The 18,319-nt window shown below is 39.2% G+C and overlaps 1 protein-coding gene across 5 annotated transcripts in view; it reads right to left on the bottom strand.

Annotated features, from left to right (window-relative positions):
* Window positions 1–18,319, bottom strand: part of fat1a (FAT atypical cadherin 1a) — a 209,034-nt gene that overhangs the window by 92,775 nt on the left and 97,940 nt on the right. The window lies entirely within an intron of this gene.

The raw sequence follows: 18,319 nt of genomic DNA, 5'->3' as shown, positions 1-18,319 counted from the left end.
CTGGCCTAAAAATCATCTTTCTACTTACTACTCGCCTCCCACTCGCTGCACCCCCACCCCTGACTCATTCACTGCTTTCTTCACCTGACCCCCTCACTGCTTCCCTCTCACTGCCCTCAGATACAGCAAGGGCTTTGGGGGGGAGGTGGTTAAGTGAGGTGGCAAGCAGGAACCAGCAAGGGGATTGTGGGAGGGAAGCATCGAGGGAGTAAGGAGATGATTGGTGAGCGGGAGATAGTAAAAAGGTCAGGCGATGATTGGTAAGTGGGAAGGAGTAAGGATGTCAGAAGAGGGAAGCAATGAGGGGATTGGGAGAGACGAGTGGGAAGCAGCGAGGGGACTGGGAGAGGCGGCAAGTGAAGCGGTGGGAAGTATTTAAAAAAAGACCAAGTACGTGCAGTTACAATATGGTTCTTGACACATGCGCAGTAACCATGTTAAAACAAAAATGGAGGTCAAGATCAGCAGCACTATTTGCGTATGTTCCCTAACTTACAAACCGTGCTGAAACAAAAACATGCTATTAGGATGCATTTTAAATGGGGGATGCGTGTGTAACTGAAAATATATAAACCTAGGTATTCAACGTTTTCAGTATTTTAGAAAGGATCAAGAATTCTGATTTTGTGTACATATGCAAAGATGTCTCAATCATCCTCTATAAGACAAGATGCACTCCATTCAGACAACAATTCAGCTTAACACTGAATTGGCACAAGCTCTGATGGAATATTTCCTGCATTTTCCAATTTCATAATAATGTAAAATCATACACAATATATATCCATGTTTCTGATAAATCTCTTGGTAGTCAGGACCACAATGCTGCTAGTATTATTAAAATTAGAACATTGAACATCAGGGGATCACTGTTACAGAGGATCACAAATCTACAGCAGGGAAGGAGGCCGTTCGACCCAGTAGGTCTGTGTTTGTTGAATAATCCTACTTTCCAACTCTTGTAGCTTTGTAGGTTACAGCATTCCAAGTGCATATCAAAGTACTTTATAAATGCCATGTCTGTCTGTGCCAGTCTTTCGTAGAGTTCCAGAGCTCCGTCATGTTCTGGATGAAAAGCTTTCTCCTCAACTTCCCTTGAAGCTTTGTGCCATTTACTTTAAATTCATGCTTCCTGCTTATTGGTGTCTCAGACAATGGAAATAGATCCTTCTTTTTCATTCTAAGTCCCTCATAATTTTATACACCTCAATTATATCCCCCCTCAGCCTCCTCTTTTTCAAAGAAAACAACCTTAGCCTATCCATTCTTTACCTCATAACTAAAATTCTCCACTCCTGGTAAATCTAGTCTGTACCGTCATGAGTGTGATCACTTCATCCCTGTACTTCTGTGACCCGAAACATATGCAGCTGTTGTCTAACCACCGTCTCATACAGTTCTAGTATAACCTCCCTGCTCTTAAACAGTCTATGCCATGGCTAATAAAGCAAAATATCCCATATACCTTCCTAACCACCATTACTACCTTCAGAGATCTGTGGACATACATTCCAGGTTACTCTGCTCCTTTATATTTCTCGGTATCCGACCACGTATTGTGTTCCCTTGCCTTGTTTGACTTCTATGAAGGTATTATCTCGCACTTCTTCAGATTGAATTTCATTTTGCCACTTTTCTGCATACCTGACTAGTCCACAGATATCTACCTACAATCCATAATTTTCTTCTCCATTATTAATCACAGAGTCCATTTTCATAACAATTGCACACTTTTTAATCATGCTCCCTACATTCAAGTCTAAATAATTGATATATACCACAAAAAACAAGGGGCCCAGCACTGAGCCCTGCGGAACCCTATTGGATATAGCCTTCCAGTCACAAAATAACCTGTCGACCGTTATCCTTTGTTTCCTGCCACTGAGCAAGTTTTGGATCTAACTTGTCAATTGCCCTTGGATCCCATGAGCTTTTACCTTTCTGACCAGCCTGCCATGTGGAACTTTGTCAAAAAACTTATTAAAAATCCAAGCAGACTACTTCAAACATGACCCTCAGTAACCCTTCCGTTAATGCCTCAAAAAATTCAATTAAATTAGTCAGACACTACCTTCCCTTAACAAATCCATACTGACTATTCTTGACTAATTAACAACTTTCTAAATGACGACTAATATAGTTCCTGAGAATTTTTTTCCAATAATTTGTCCATCAACAAGGTTAGGGTGACTAGCCTGTAGTTGTTTGGTTTATCCATTTATCCCTTTTTAAACAATAGGTCCTCCAACACCATGCCTGTAGCCAGAGTATAATGGTCAGCGCTTCCACTATTTCTTCCCTTATTTCTCTTAACAGCCTGGAATACATTTAATCTCCTGGTGATTTAGCTTTTTTTTAATGTATTCGTGGGATCTGGGTGTCGCTGGCTAGGCCAACATTTATTGTCCATTCCTAATTGCCCTTGAGGTGATGGTGTTGATTTGCCTTCTTGAACCACTGCAGTCCATGTGGTGTAGGTACACCCACAGTGCTGTTAGGGAAGGGGTTCCAGGATTTTGACCCATTGGCAGTGAAGGGACGGCAATAAATTTCCAAGTCAGGATGGTGAGTGACTTGGAGGGGAACTTCCAGGTGGTGGTGTTCCCATGTGTCTGCTGCCCTTGACCTTCTAAATAGTAGTGGTCGTGGGTTTGGAAGACGCTATCCAAGGAGGCTTGATGAATTACTGCAGTGCATCTTGTAGATGGTACACATTGCTGCTACTTGTGTTGGTGGAAAGAATGAAGGTTTGTGGATGGGGTGCCGATCAAGCAAGCTGCTTTGTCCTGGATGGTGTCCAGCTTCTTGAATGCTGTTGGAGCTGCTTTAATCCAGCGACCTTCAAATACCCCTTAATACTCTTTTCCTCACTACACTAATCGCATTCACTACTTCACATTCTTGCTTCGTAACTCATCGCTTGCTTATGTAAAACCAAACGCAATTAAGCCACATCCCAATGTCTTCTAACTTTAACCTTTTTGATATCAAATAGGTACTACTCTTTCCTTAATTATCCTCTTATTTTTTATGCTCTCGGTGTCAACCATAGCTCAGTCGGTAGCACTCTCAACTGAGTCAGAAGGTTGTGGGTTTAAGTCCCACTCCAGGGCTTGAGCACAAATGTCCAGGTTGACATTCCAGTGCAGCACCGAAGGACTGCTGTAGACATTATAAACAAGGCCCTGTATGCCCTTTCATGTGGGCATATAAGTTCTCAGGGCTTTATTTCAAAGAACAGCAGGGGAGTTCTACCCACTGTCCTGAACAATAATTAGCCCTCAATCAAAGTCACAAAGTCAGGTTAGCTGACCATTATCACATTGCTGTTTGTGGGAGTTTGCTGTGCAGAAATTGGCTGTCGCATTTCCTGCATTATGACACTGGCTGCACTTCAGAAGTACTTTATTAGCTGCAAAGTGCTTGGAGATGTCGGGTGCTCATGAAAGGCGCTATATAATTGAGTCTTTTAAAAATATATTTAGAAAATATCTTTGTGTTTTTCTTGTTTTTACTTGACAATACTTTTTAAATACCCTCTCTTTGCTTTCCAAATTCCCTTTTCAATGTCATCCTTGTGCTTTCCATATGCCTCTAAGCTTTCTGCAGTATTCAGCTCTCAGTATCTGATATAAAAGTCCCTTTGCAGCCTTACTCTCCCTGTTTAAATTATTTGAAAAGAGAGAGTATTTTGAAAAACAGTGCACAAGTAAAGCTTTTCAAATTAACTTTTGATGTATTACTACATTACAACAGTGATTATACTTCAAGAGGTACTTCATTGGCTGTATAGTGCTTTGAGACATGCAGAGGTCATGATAAGCGCTGCATAAATGCAAGTTTTTCCTTTTCTCGTTTTACTGAAACATGTCAATCAATCCACAAACCCTGTCACTTCCACACAAAAATTATGTGGAGTCTGCCATGTTACCATATTTTCAGTGATTTCCTATTACCACAGCCAACAAGTGTTAAACTCAGTACCTAGTAATTGCTACGTGATACAAAATGTTTCCTTCAACAAAAATTGAAAACATGTTTTTTAAATAACAAACTTTATACAAATATCCAAACAGCACACTAAAATTAACATTTAACAATAACATTTACACACATAGATTTAAATTTAATTTTTGTCGCTATCACACCAAACAACATGAAGGCATGCTCCATTTAACTAAAAGGTTCCTAGCTTGTTGCTATTTTAATGGTTTGGACAAGCACATCTTAGCAGTAAAACATATCCAAAACAATAAAAGAAGATAATGCTAATATATTACTACATCAAACACTCATTTTCAGAGCAATTTGGTATATTTCGGTAAAATACAGAACTAGCCTCTCTTTTCAAATGAACTGCCAACAAAAACTAAGCTATTTGAGTGGTTCTCAGCAGCACAAATGTCCAAATATCTTTTTCTTCAAGTATTCCATTTCATCAGCTGTAGAGACATACATGCCAAAAAACATGGATCAGTGTATACATGTCATATTTGGAATGTACAGGACCCAGTCTGTCTAAAACCAGCCATCACAACAGGAGCATAAGCTGTCTTCACAAGGAAGTAAAAAGGGCTGCAGAAACAATTCCTGTGCCTGGCTCCATTTTACTTTTGTATTATATATTCACAAAATCAACAAGTCTTTGGCCGGGATTTTACGGTCTCACCGCGGTGGGGAAAATGCGGTGAGCCACCCTAAACTCCATTGACTCCGAGGGAACGTAAAATCCCTCTGCCATAAAACTCCTCCTTTTGAGTATTGGAACATCTATTTCACTATGTGGCATCTATTCAACAAAGTAATACAATTGTTCTATTTGCCTTTAAAAAGCAGTGCTAATCAAAGGTCAGCTTAGATACTTCATATATAACTTGTTTAAAGCTAAATAAAATTACATTCAACTATATGTAAGATTCTATTATTTGCAAATTAATGCATATTGTAACAGTTCTGAATGAGACATTTGACATTGGTTAGCAAACATTAATCTTTGGCTTCACATACCACAGAAGCAAACCTAAATAAGGCATCTGTAAGCCTGAGAACAAGAGAGGCCCATTTTGGGAAACAGCAGCGACACATTAGTACATAGAAGGAAATTCTTGCTTTAAAGCCAAAATACAGCCCTATGGGAGAATGGAAAAACAAGGCATGCCCCTTTTAACAACATCATTAAAAAGAGATGACTACTGCAAAGATTGCTGAAAATTGTAGTGATTCATGAATATTCGAATTTTGTGTCAGTGGAATCAAGCATCAATTGAAAAATGTAATTCATCGTCAATTGTTTGGCATTTGTTGAATAAAATTGAAGTGTTTGCACTGTAACCACACCCAACCCCTGCTCCACCCTGCCCCCATCCCTACCCCATCACTTCCCCTTCACCATGTTCCCTTAATCATCAATTTTAGCATTTTCGATAGTCTAGTAGGAAAAACTTCATTTTATTCAAAGATTAAAACTATCTGCATGTTTGCTTATTTTTTTATATACTAAAGTCCAGGCACAAAAGTTCCAAAACATATCCCCGAAAATAACTCAAACCTAAGTTTCCCCAAGATGCAACATTTCATTAAATAAACAGGCCAGTGAAATGTAAACAGACAATACATTGAGGGCTGTAGTTTTGCTGTCACACACAGAAGATCAGCTGCTATAGAAAAGGAGCCCCACTCCTAAAATGCAGGATTGTTAGAAGAACAAAAGGGTTGGTGAGAAGTGTGTGCATAATGGCAGTCCATTATTATTTCTGCTTATCTGTGGTTTGTCTCATGACTTATAATTTCAGTAATCACTAAATTGAGTATGTATTGACAAGGTTAAAAAATAACGAATTGATGCAGCAGATTAATAATTTTCATAGGGGAGAATTTTCTCCCTGTCGGGCGGGCCGGTTGGGAGCAGGCGTGGAGCTGATCACCGCCTGCAATCGGCTGCCTGTTGCCATTTTACGTGGGTGGGCCCAGCGTGACATGCGCCCAGTAATGCTCAGCGCTCCCTGTACATGCGAGAAGAGGGAGAGTCGGGGCCTGCGCTCTTTCGTGCATGTGCGCGAAAGAGTGCAGGACTCTGCTTGAGGCAGATCCGTGCCTTAGGGAGATTAAATTCAGTGTAAAAATAAAAAAAAAATTATTCAGACATGTCCCCTCATGTGACAGTGTCACATGAGCTGGGACATAATTATTAATTTTCATTAAAATTTTTATTCAATTAATCAATCCTTCATGAAACCTCATCCCGCCCATGGATGAGATTTTATGAGAAATGCAAAGGCCACCTGGGCTCGTCACCTGCCTGCCATCCTTAAGGCTGGACGGGCAGCCCTGACAATTGCTTTAATTAGTTCATTAACAGCCTTAACAGGCCTTTGATAGTGCAGCGGGCGCACAGCCGACTCCGGTGCGCGCCCGCCGAATGGAAGATCAGAATGACGTGCGACATCACCATTCGTCAGTTTACATGTCGGCATGCGTGGCCTGGCCCCCGCGCACCAAACAGAAGATTCTGCCCATAAAGATTTGGATAAGTTATGAAATTAGAAAGAAAATAGCAAAATGAAATTTAATACTGCCAAGTGTAAGTTACTGTGCATTAAGTTAAAAAATAGCGACCTAGTTACACAAAGAGAACAGAAGTAAAACAGGAAGACTTAGAAATCTGTACGTAAAAGCGGACTAATTGCTTGCAGTGTCAATATGATGTGGGGAAACCCAATAGAATGTTGGGTACATAGCCAGAATAAATGAAGTATAAATCCACAGATGTTGGCAGAGCACACGGAGTGCTACGTACAGCTTTGGCCATTGCACTTCAAATGAGACATGCATCAAAAAAGTTGCTCAGAACAGCAACACGAATTATGCCAAGGCTTAAGGATGAGCTGTAAGGAAAAAAAAGGAAGCTAGGGTAGTATTGAACTATCAGGAATAGTGCATGTGCAGGATGCCTGGTCCATTCTAATTGGCAGAGTGGGAGCTGGGGTGTCAGTGGCTCATATTCTAGGGTGGTCCAGAGAGGCACACCTTGCCCCACAAAAATATTTTTAAACTTACCTTTTTGATGCCTTTTCTACTGTTCCCCCAGACCCTCCCTTCCTTCCACAACCCCCCTCACCATACAACTGGTCAGAGCATATCCTGCCGAGTTATTAATCAAAATTTCACAGTTCCATGAAGGCCTTAGGACCCCAATTTATGCATTAAAAACACATATCACCCAAAACAAATGGACAGTCCAACCACCAAGACAACTCCTTTGAGGATGGTGGCACCCGCACATCTTGCACACACCATTTTTGGCTGGTACTATCCAATTATGCTCGGCAGTCCAAGTTAAAATTCACCCCACTCAATTTCTATAGTCCAGAGAGTACATTCTTAAAGAGCATCATCGAGATATATCAAGTATTAGGTGATACAGATAAGCTGAATCGAGAATATTACTCAAAGCCAAGATAATGGTATCAATGGGAATAAATTTGTATTAGTTAAAAAGTAAATTTAAAATAGACATTAAAAATAAAAGTTACCTATGAAAAGGAATATCTATCAGGTAAACTAAGTCAAATGTATTTGGGAACACTTAAAAGTTGGATTTCTGCTGGGCGAGTTGGGATTCCCAGCTGGGCGAGGTGGAATTCCCGGTTGGGCGAGGTGGAATTCCCAGGGAATGAATGTTGCTGCCCATTGGACCTTTACACATTATTGACTTGTTTTTCTTAGTTTTATGAAAGAAAGTTTGATATTCCATTGGATCCTATTCTCTTAGGTAGAGCTCTTCAAGCCTACAGCCTGGAAATCATTGGTAAATTTATGTAAACAATGTCTATGATATCATCTTGGTGCATGTAAAACATATACTAATGGTCAGCTAACAGTAAGATTGTTAAATGTTAATGGTTTTGCTCACGTAGCAAATGGTGAATTCTACATGTGTTATCAAAGGAAGCTTTAAAAAGTTTGTGATCTTTTTCATAAGTAAACTGAAAAGTGATATTATGATCAAATAAGCTTTGAATTACAGAATAATCCCAATAAAACCTTCATTGACAATACTCCCAAAACTCTTCAAGCTATCTCAGAAAACTCAAGGATGTGCCTTAAGACATGTCAATGGATCATTCAAATGAAAGATACACCAGATATCCCTAAACCCAACTATCAGTATTATTGGATCAGGTTTGAAAACATTTTTAATTTTGGACCTGCAGTAATATTTAAACCAAACATGAGCCTGTAACAGCTCTAGTATTTTAATACACCTTCCCAAAACCAGTACAGCTAGTTTGTCTTTTTACTACAGTTTACCTCATCTCTCATGAGGATATTAATTTTGAGAATTATTTTATTTCCATTTCAGATTCTGATGTGGGTTAACATAACATACTTCAAACCAGCTACACCAGGTCGGTTTGTAAGTGTGACAAACAAACACGATAGTGAACATTCAACATTGTGCCACTTGTTGGTTAGCAAACACATTTAGTTTTAATGTAGCAAAAATTATGCCATTGTAATATCAAACTCTGTGATCTTTTACAAACTTAGATGGAATCAAGTCACAGGTCTTTGAACATGTCTAAATTTGACAAACCATGAGCAAAAAAAATTCAGTATCAAGAATTCAGTTTTTTTTTTAAACACTTTGAGCAAGACATCAAATAAAATAGACCAACAATTGCAATATTAGAAGTTGTTCACGATTTTCACAGTAATTAATCCTTAAAACACAGCAGAATATCTCAGCCGAGGTAGCACATAGAGGGAGCGTATTCCACACCAACGTAATATATCCAAGTTTTTAAAATCTCACTGAAATTAACATTTTATGCAAAAATTGAAAAACTTTGTGACTGTGTCAGTATGTGAGAATCCATTACATAAGGAGGTGCAGAATCTGACTAATTCCCGAACCTACAGCTGTCTGCAATTAACTCTATGGTTAGTCAATCAGCTATTTATTTACATAAAGCTTCAATACTGTCAGAGGCAGAAATGTGTGTATTATTATGGTTGTCTGTTAGACTAGGATTTGCCCATCAGTGTAATGTGTATAAAACAGTCTAGTAAATTACTCAAAACTGTAGCAGCAGAAAAAATGGTTAGATTAGCAAAGCAATACAGAAGGTAAAACAAATAAACCATCTGGAATTACTTAATCTTAACATGGACATTTTACACTCACAATAAAGTGGCAATCTTTTAACAGTGCACATTGTCAGAGACACATAAAAGCAAACTGCAAACAGTAGCATGGCCGTTATGTTACTGGGCTAGTAATCCAAAGGTCTGGACTAATGATTCAGAGACGAGTTCAAATGCCACCATGGCTGCTGGGGAATTTATATTTAGTTAGTTAAAAAAATCTGGAATAAAAAGCTAGCTCCAGTAATGGAGATCTTATAACTACAGGATTAGTTTAATTAATGTCCTTTAGGAAACAAAATCTGGGTTCTTACCCAGTCTGGTCTACAAGTGATACCAGACACACAGCAGGGTGGTTGATACTTAACTGTCCTCTGAAATGACCTAGGCCATTCAGTTGTCTGGAAGGTGGCACACCACCATCTTCTCAAAGGCAATTAGGGATGGGCAACAAATGCTGGCCTTGTTAGCAAACCCACATCCTTTGAAGGAATTTAAAAAATGATGAATTCATCTTATAAGCAAATCTTCACCGAAGCTCAGTTTGTTCCTTTCAATTCTACCTTCAGTAACCACACATGACCTTGGCCTTAATGCCATGGGATTTTATTTATTGTTACCCAAATAAATCATAACTTTTATGGTATTTTTCTTTTAAAATTATTTTCTCTCCTTTTCCTGATCAAATTTGAAGTGTTGTGAGAAAAGGAGGAAGCATCTAGAGTTCACTTTAAACATACCGCTAATTCAAAAGATAAAAGCTGTCACCTACAACACAATTCTGTTTGTTACAAAGTATGATTGAAAGTGTTTACAAAAAAAGTAAAAGAATGTAGTTTTTTTTAAATGGAGTCCGAGGAAATCAATCACAAGTTAAATCATAAAGTAAAGAAAGTTACCCTTTTCATTTTCAAGCAACAGCTAATCCTAATTACAGACGTTAAATTATTTATTTGTCCACTTTGACCGATTGCTTGCAAAGGATTTTACAGTTAGTTCACCAATCCTGTTTATGATTTTGTCCACCAAATCTTTGGCCATGACATATTTTGCTGGAAAAGCTCAGGTCTCGCTCTCATCCCTATTTTAAAAGGAATTATAAAAGGGAAGGCTATAACTATGAAAAAAGCATTTTTGTGAATCCTGCAATTACAGCAAAATGTTTAATACATAAAGGAAATAAATGAGCAACAGAGTTTTTATGTTGAAAAAGATTAGTATTTTACTTCTTCCAGTTTGACGTTTTAACGCAGCATCATAAAAAAAAAACAGCTCTGTGGAAGGAATCTAATTTATTTTAACTACCTCTGAAAAAACTCATCTGCAAAGTCTGGTTCCTTTATAGTATAGCATTCCACAAGACTATTCTGTTATTATGGTGCAGCCGGTAGCCACAGCAACTAAATACCGGGGCAATTTTTGCAGAACCACCAGGAACAGGCTTCCAAGAAGGAACATGAATACATATTAAAAACTTTTTTTTGCTGGTAACATCTGCCAAGCAGCACATTTATGGGATAAGGAACTTGGCTGGATTTCATTTGCAACATTACTGACAGAGACAGCAGACTAGCAGACAATGGGATTGCCAAATTCACAATGCTTTTCTCATGTGTTTGCCTCAGGCACAATGTTCCCAGCTATTACCAGTGTTTGGTTTGAAAATTTAGCAGAATATATTATGATTATGGTGGAAACAGAGCTCAAATGAAAATGATCACAAATCGTGATTAAAAAGCAGAGATGAGAACAAAATTTATAGAAGATTATGTTTTACCACTGTCTTTTCTGCCAGATTTTCTTTGATCAAATAATTTTTGGCACAATGAGGAGTTCATGGAACGTTAACTGAAGATAATCTTAACAGGTGAAGTATTACAAACAGGCACACTACACATGTTGTTGTATGCAAACAGAGATGACACATTTCAAAACATGAACAATTCTGTTATTTTGCATTCACTTCATGTGGGTAATTTAGTCAGACATGGGGACTATGATGATTTTCTTGCTAGCCACTGACTCCTGTGAACTATTAAACACATTCATACCAAGTAAAGTAAATCTCCATGGCTTTCAAGGCTTGAAACTACTGCTTAGACTAAATTAATCACTTATATGTTTTGATCATCTCTTTTTGACATCAGCAGCATTGAAACTTTGCTGGGTTAAGGAGGCAAATAAGCCTTTGCATGCAATTTGAAAGAGATAATAGAAATTATAGTCAAATACAAAGTACTTTTTTGGTTGAAGTTTACAAGAGACTGACATTAAACTAGCTGGAGAAATGAATCCCGCAGAACCACATTCTTATAAATTTAACAGGGTCCTGTGCTTTTTCAAAACCATATTGAATTTATGTAAGTGTTCTGATCAGGACCTTTTTGTCACATCAGAAGTCAGGACATAAAAAGCTCTTTGCTGAGATTAAAATTGAAATATACTGCAATTTTGTTTATTCACTCGTGGGATATGCGCATTGCTGGCAAGAATATTTATTTCCCATTCCTAACCGTCCTTGTGAGGTGGTGGTGAGCCACATTCTCAAATAGCATTGTGTGGCTTGCTTGGCCATTTCAGAGGACAGTTAAGAGTTAACCACATTGCCATAGGTCTGAAGACACAGATAGGTTTTTGCAACAAACCGGGTAGTTTTGGGGTCACATTATCAATACTGGCTTTTTATTTCACATTTTTTTATTTCAGGTTTTTTTTCATTTACAAACTCAAAAATCAGGACATGCTCATATTCCGTGACTCTAGAATCAACAATTTTTAAGACATGATAAATATATGAAACTATTTTATAACATTTAAATTATTTAAGTTTAAAAAAATTTGGGAAATAAACCCAGTTCCAAAACATAAAAGTTACCAGAAAGCCCTGATTTGTCAGGGATATAGTCTTAAGTTTCTAAATCTAAATGATCCACTGGAATTCCAAACGCTTAATCATTGTGGTTGTGGTAGCGCACTCTCCATTTCAGCCGAGTGAGGAAATGTCTTTGATAATGAAACTAAGCAGCAGAAATTAATATCTGGTGATCAGGGATAGAAAGCAATACAGTTCCCTCTATATTAATCTGTACTTAGGAGAGTTTCAATGTGCCAAAAAAAATACGTCTATAGAGGTGCAAGTTATCCCAAACTTAAAGGTAGTGAGGCACCTATCACACGGGTAAAAATATTACGCATGATGGTTTTAAAAAGGTTTGCACTCCATAATACCGATGTCTGACTATTCCTTTGGCATGCATCCATACATGAGGAATATCTGCACATCTCACTACCAATATTGATGCTTGCGAGGTATTTGTCCATTTCCTTTTTTCCCCTGACTAGTCAATTTCCCAATGGTATTTCTCACATAAGGTTTCCACCCTCAAGTGTATCCATCCTTTCAAATACCTTACTCTCATTTGTTTGCTGTATGCACAATCTTTTCACTGTCAATTACCACCTCATTCTCCTTACTACCTACTCCCCCTTCACCGCTTTGCCTACCATTAGGTTTGCCCACTTCCACTTACTATTTTGCTCATGCTTCACCCTATGCCCAATCATCATCGCCTTTAATCCCCTACCTTGCCCCTTTCCATTCCCACTTCCAATGATTCCCAAGCCAATTCTGGCTTTTCAGCTAGGAAGCCAATATTTGTTAAAGCCCCTACAGCACTATATTAAAAAAAATGTGCAAACATTCCTCAGATATGGTTACACATCATATGGAACATTCAGACATCGATTATTAAGGGGTGCAAACCATTTCAAAACCATCATACATAATATTTGTATCTGTGTAATAGGTGCTTCAGTGCCTTTAAGTATGGGATTACTTTTGTCTCTCGAGGTATTTTTCTTGCCATGTTAACTCTCCTAAGGTACAGGTTAATACAGGAGAAACTGGATTGCTTCTCATCGCCGATCACCTGATTCTAACTTCTCCTTCTTCAGTTTCATCGTCAACGGCACTATCTCACTTGGCTGAAATGTTTAACTGAAATAGGGAGAGTGCCACCAGCATTGCAATATTATAAAAGATAAGTATGGATACTAGAGGGACTAGGATCTGGACAATGGTAGCAGCTGGAAGCAGAAATAATACACCATGAAGATTGAGAATAGGACCAGAAACATGAATTTGAGGTGGATTAAGGAGCAGCCAATGGTACAGGGACTAGGCCTCAAGCATCAGGTGGGTAAAGATACAAGTAGTAAGAGCGAGAAGGTAACAGGTGTAGTCAATAATTGGATTAGGGACCTCCGACAAACTGGATAAAAGTACAACTTATCTCACAGAAATGCCTCTAAGAGAGTCATATACAATGGATAATAGCAACTTATGTAGGAAAGCACAGCAGCTATTTTCCATAAGATCCCACTAACACCAAGGAGAAGAAAAGTTATTCAGTTTTTGATCAGATTGATTGAGGAATGTTATCCAGGAAACCAAAGGAACTTAAAAGTTTTTAATCGAGCAGTACAACGGATCCTTAACAGCTGTCAAAACCAATGGAAAATTTAATGCCTCATTTAAAAGATATAACAAAAGCATTGCCATATCCTGTTATTGGAATGTTATCTAACTTATGTGCTCGAATTCCGAAGAGTGATGTGAATTTTTTGATTTACAGATGAGTGTGCTATTTACTGATCCAGGCTGACAAAGTTGCAGTTTATATATTATCACTTACATAAATGTAAATTTCAAACCATCAAGCAGAACCCCACAGAATCTTCTGCTCTATAATAAAATAATTCCATTAAGAGAGTCATATGGACTTTACAGCACTTACATGCATTTCAGAAGAATCTAGAAAAATATCGACGGAGGAAAGAATAAAAGGATATGATGATGGGGTGAAATGAAGTACAGTAGGATAAGGTTTGTGTAAAGCTGGCACTGACCTTTTGGGCCGAATTGCCTGCTTCTGTGCTATAAATTAGATGTAATTCTAGCTTGAAAATTACGAACAGCGTTAATTTCAAATATGAAACCAACATAATTGTTGTCACTATGAACAACAACAAAAACTTCATTTATGTAGCACTCTTTACATTCAGGAAATTATGTTGGCTTTGACCGAGTGTGGCATCAAGGAGCTCTAGCAAAAATGGAGTCAATAGGAATCAAGGGGGAAACTCTCTATAGGTCGGAGTCATACCTAACACAAAGGAAGATGGTTGTGGTTGTCAGAGGTCAGTCATCTCAGCTCCAGGGCATCACTGCAGGAGTTCCTCAGGGGAGTGTCCTAGGCCCAACCATCTTCAGCTGCTTCATCAATAACCTTCATTCTATTTTAAGGTCAGAAGTGGAGATGTGCGTTGATGATTGCACAATGTTTAACACCTTTTGCAATTCCTCAGATACTGAAGCAGTCCATGTCAAAATGCAGCAGGACCTAGACAATATCCAGGCTGGGCTGACAAACAGCAGGTAACATTCAGGCCACTCAAGTGCTAGGCAATGACCATCTCCAGCAGGAGAAAATCTAACCATCGCCCCTTGATGTTCAATGGCATTACCGTCACTGAATCCCCTACTACCAGCATCCTAGGGGTTACCATTGACCAGAAACTGAACTGGACTAGCCATATAAATAGTGTGGCTACAACAGCAGGTCAGAGGTTAGGAATCCTGCGACAAGTAACTTACTTCCTGACTCCCCAAAGCCTGTCCATCATCTACATGACACAAGTCAGAAGTGTGATGGAATACTCCCCACTTAACTAGATAAGTGCAACTCCCACAACACTCAAGAAGCTCGACACCGTCCAGGACAAAGCAGCCCACTTGATTGGCACCACATCCACAAACATTCACTCTCTCCACCGACACACAATAGCAGCAGTGTGTACCACCTACAAGATGCACTGCAGGAATTCACCAAGGCTCCTTTGACAAAACCTTCCAAACCCACGACCACTACCATCTAGAAGGACAAGGACAGCAGATGGATGAAAACATCACCACCTGGAAGTTCCCCTCCAAGTCACTCACCATCCTGGCTTGGAAATATATTGCCGTTCCTTCACTGTCGTTGGGTCAAAATCCTGGAACTCCTTTCTAACAACACTGTGGGCGTACCTACATCACATGGATTGCAGCAGTTCAAGAAAACAGCTCACTAACACCTCCTCAAGGGCAACCAGGGATGAGCAATAAATGCTGGCCCAGCCAGTGAAGCCCACATCCCGTGAATGAATAATAAAAAGTGAACAGCTACAAGTACAAATCCCACCAATTTCTCAACCTACCATCTTATGTTTTATATGGATGAATGCTCATATAAGTTTACAGCAATTTAGAATCTGTTTCAAGTACTGAAGTATGCACTGCTCTGATGTTTAACTTTTAATGTATCAATAAATGTCATAACCTATGCCTAGTTTAAGCTACGAGGGAAAATGATGAATAATGATTCAGGACTGGACATTCCATAAGTTCACCAATAAAAGATTTTAATACAAGTATGAAGTACAATGATCTAAAAAGCATTTAAATCTGAAGTCTATTTGCCTATCCCATTATGAAGCAGAATTACCTTACAGCAGAATGCAGGCAAATAAATGATGTCAGCATTGCCTGACGTCACCATCTAGCATCTGTCAGCTAGCAAAAACCCTTTGTTTCATGCTTCTAGAGCTGCTTTATTGGTGGGGGGCAGTGGGTGGTGGAAGGAGAAAGCAGAGATTAGGCAGATCCAATTTCATTTGTTTTTATCTTAGTACCCAAAATGTATGCCGTTAATTTATTTCAGATAAAGATAGGAGTGTATTTTTATACTTAAGCTCCTAACAAAGGCTGACAATCCAGTGTAGTTCTTTAGGACTGCTGTATTATTAGAGTTGTTGTCCTCTGAATGAGACTACCTCTGAAACTTCTTGCAACCACGTGCCCTCTCATTCTGAAACCGGCCACTGTGAAAGAAAATCTGCAATCTCTAACTCTATTGTTAAACCTCTCCTCTCTGTTCCCCTCTCCATATTTAAAGCCTCCTTAAAATGAAGCTATTGGATCAAGCACTCATCTCAACTTCTCCCAATGGTTTGTTCTTTATTCCCTTCCTCTGTGAAGTAATGTGGGACAATTTTCTCAAACTCTGCAAATGCATGTTATCGCCGTACTAATTTTTTTGAGGTACTTTGCAAACTCTGGAAGCAGGGAGGAAATTGTGAATCAGCAAATCAGCACTAGTGTTGTAGCTCTAGATCCAACTGGTGTGTCCTTCAAATATAGTTTGTCACAGAGTGCTGAATTCAGCTACATGCAAAAAAAAAAGAATGTTTCAACTGCTTTTTAAATAGATTAAGACAACTAAAAAAGGTATTTGTCATTTCAGGATAAAAATTCAAAGATTTGTATAAACCTCAATCCAATTTGAATTTACTGTAGTAATTTGATACAACTGGATCACTATCAAAAGAGAAAAAAATTGCAGGGTTTTGGGGAAAGGCAGGGGAGTGGCACTAGGTAAGTAATTCCTTGGAATTACTCTTGGAGAGCCAGCTGTGCTGTAACCATTCTATGATTCCAAGAACTGAGTGATTTGCTGGGATATTTAGTTAAGAGTCAACCACATTGCTGAGAGCCTGGTGTCACATTTAGGGCATCTTGGGTAAAGACAGCATATTTCCTTCTCGAAAAGGCGTTAGTGAACATGACAGCTTTTTTTAATAATGGTCGCTTCAAGGTCACCACGACTGAGACTAACTATTAATTGACTGAAATTAAATTTCACCAATACAGAGGTAAAGTACTGCAGATGCTGGAAATCCAAAATAAAAACAGAAAATGCTAGAAATACTCAGGAGGTCATGCAGGCATCTGTGGAGAGAAAAACACGGTTAATGTTTCAGGTCGATGACCCTTCTTTAGAACTGCCAAATGCTAGGCAATGACCATCTCCAACATGAAAGAACCTAAGCATTTCCCTTTGACATTCAATGGCATTGTTGAATCTCCCATCAACATCCTGAGGGTTACATTGACCAGAAACTGAACTGGTCCAGCCACATAAAAACTGTGGCTACAAGTGCAGGTCAGAGGAGGGAATTCTGTTGCACATAAATTACCTCCTGACTCCCAAAAGTGTGTCTGCTATCCAGAAGCAAGTCAGGAGGGTAACACAATACTTTTCACTTGCATGGATAAGTACAGCTCCATCAACACTCAAGGAGCTTAACACCATCCAGGGCAAAGCAGCCCATTTCATTGGCACCCCAACTACCACCACTGGTGCACAGTGGCAGCAGTGGGCATCATATACAAGATGCATTGCACCAACTCACCACAACTCCTTCCACAGAACCTTTCAACCTGTGACCTCTGCTGATTAGAAGGACAAGGGCAGCAGACACATGGGAACACCACCACCTGCAATTTCCCCACCAAGCTACGCACGCAATCACAGAATTGTTAAAGTGTAGGAGGCGGCCATTTGGCCCATCGTGTCTGCACCAGCTCTCTGAGCATTTTAACTTAGTGCCAATCTCCTGCCTTTTCCCCATAATTGGCACATTGCTTCTATTTAAATAATCATCCACTGTCCTCTTCAATGCCTCAATTGAACCTGCCTCCACTACACTTCCAGGCAGTGCATTCCAAACCCTAACTACTCACTGTGTGGAAAAGTTTTTTCTCACCTCGCATTTGCTTCTTTTGCAAAACAATTTAAAACCGTGCCCTCTGGTTCTCGATCCGTTTACAAGCAGGAACAGTTTCACCCTAACTACTCTGTCCACACCCTTCATGATTTTGAAAACTTCTATCAAGTATCCTCTTAGCCTTCTCCTCTCTAAGGAAAACAGTCCCAACTCCTCCAATCTTTCCTCATAACTGAAGTATCTCATCCCTGGGACTATTCTCATAAACCTCTTCTGCACTCTCTCCAATGTGTTAACATCCTTCCTACATGGGTGGCGCCCAGAACTGTACACAATACTCTAGCTGAGGTCTAATCAGTGTCTTATATAAGTTCATCATAACCTCCCTACTCTTGTGCTCTATGCCCTTGTTAATGAAGCCCAGAATACTGTATGCTTTAGAAACAGCTCTCTCTACCTACGCTGCCACCTTTAATGACTTATGTACATATACACCCAGGTTTCTCTGCTCTTGCACACTCTTTAGAATTGTGCCCTTTATTTTATACTGTTTCTCCATGTTCTT

Source organism: Carcharodon carcharias, chromosome 1, assembly GCF_017639515.1.
Source record: "Carcharodon carcharias isolate sCarCar2 chromosome 1, sCarCar2.pri, whole genome shotgun sequence".
Lineage (NCBI taxonomy): Eukaryota > Metazoa > Chordata > Chondrichthyes > Lamniformes > Lamnidae > Carcharodon > Carcharodon carcharias.
The sequence above is the reverse complement of the archived record's forward strand: the minus strand, read 5'-3'. Positions and strand labels throughout refer to the sequence as shown.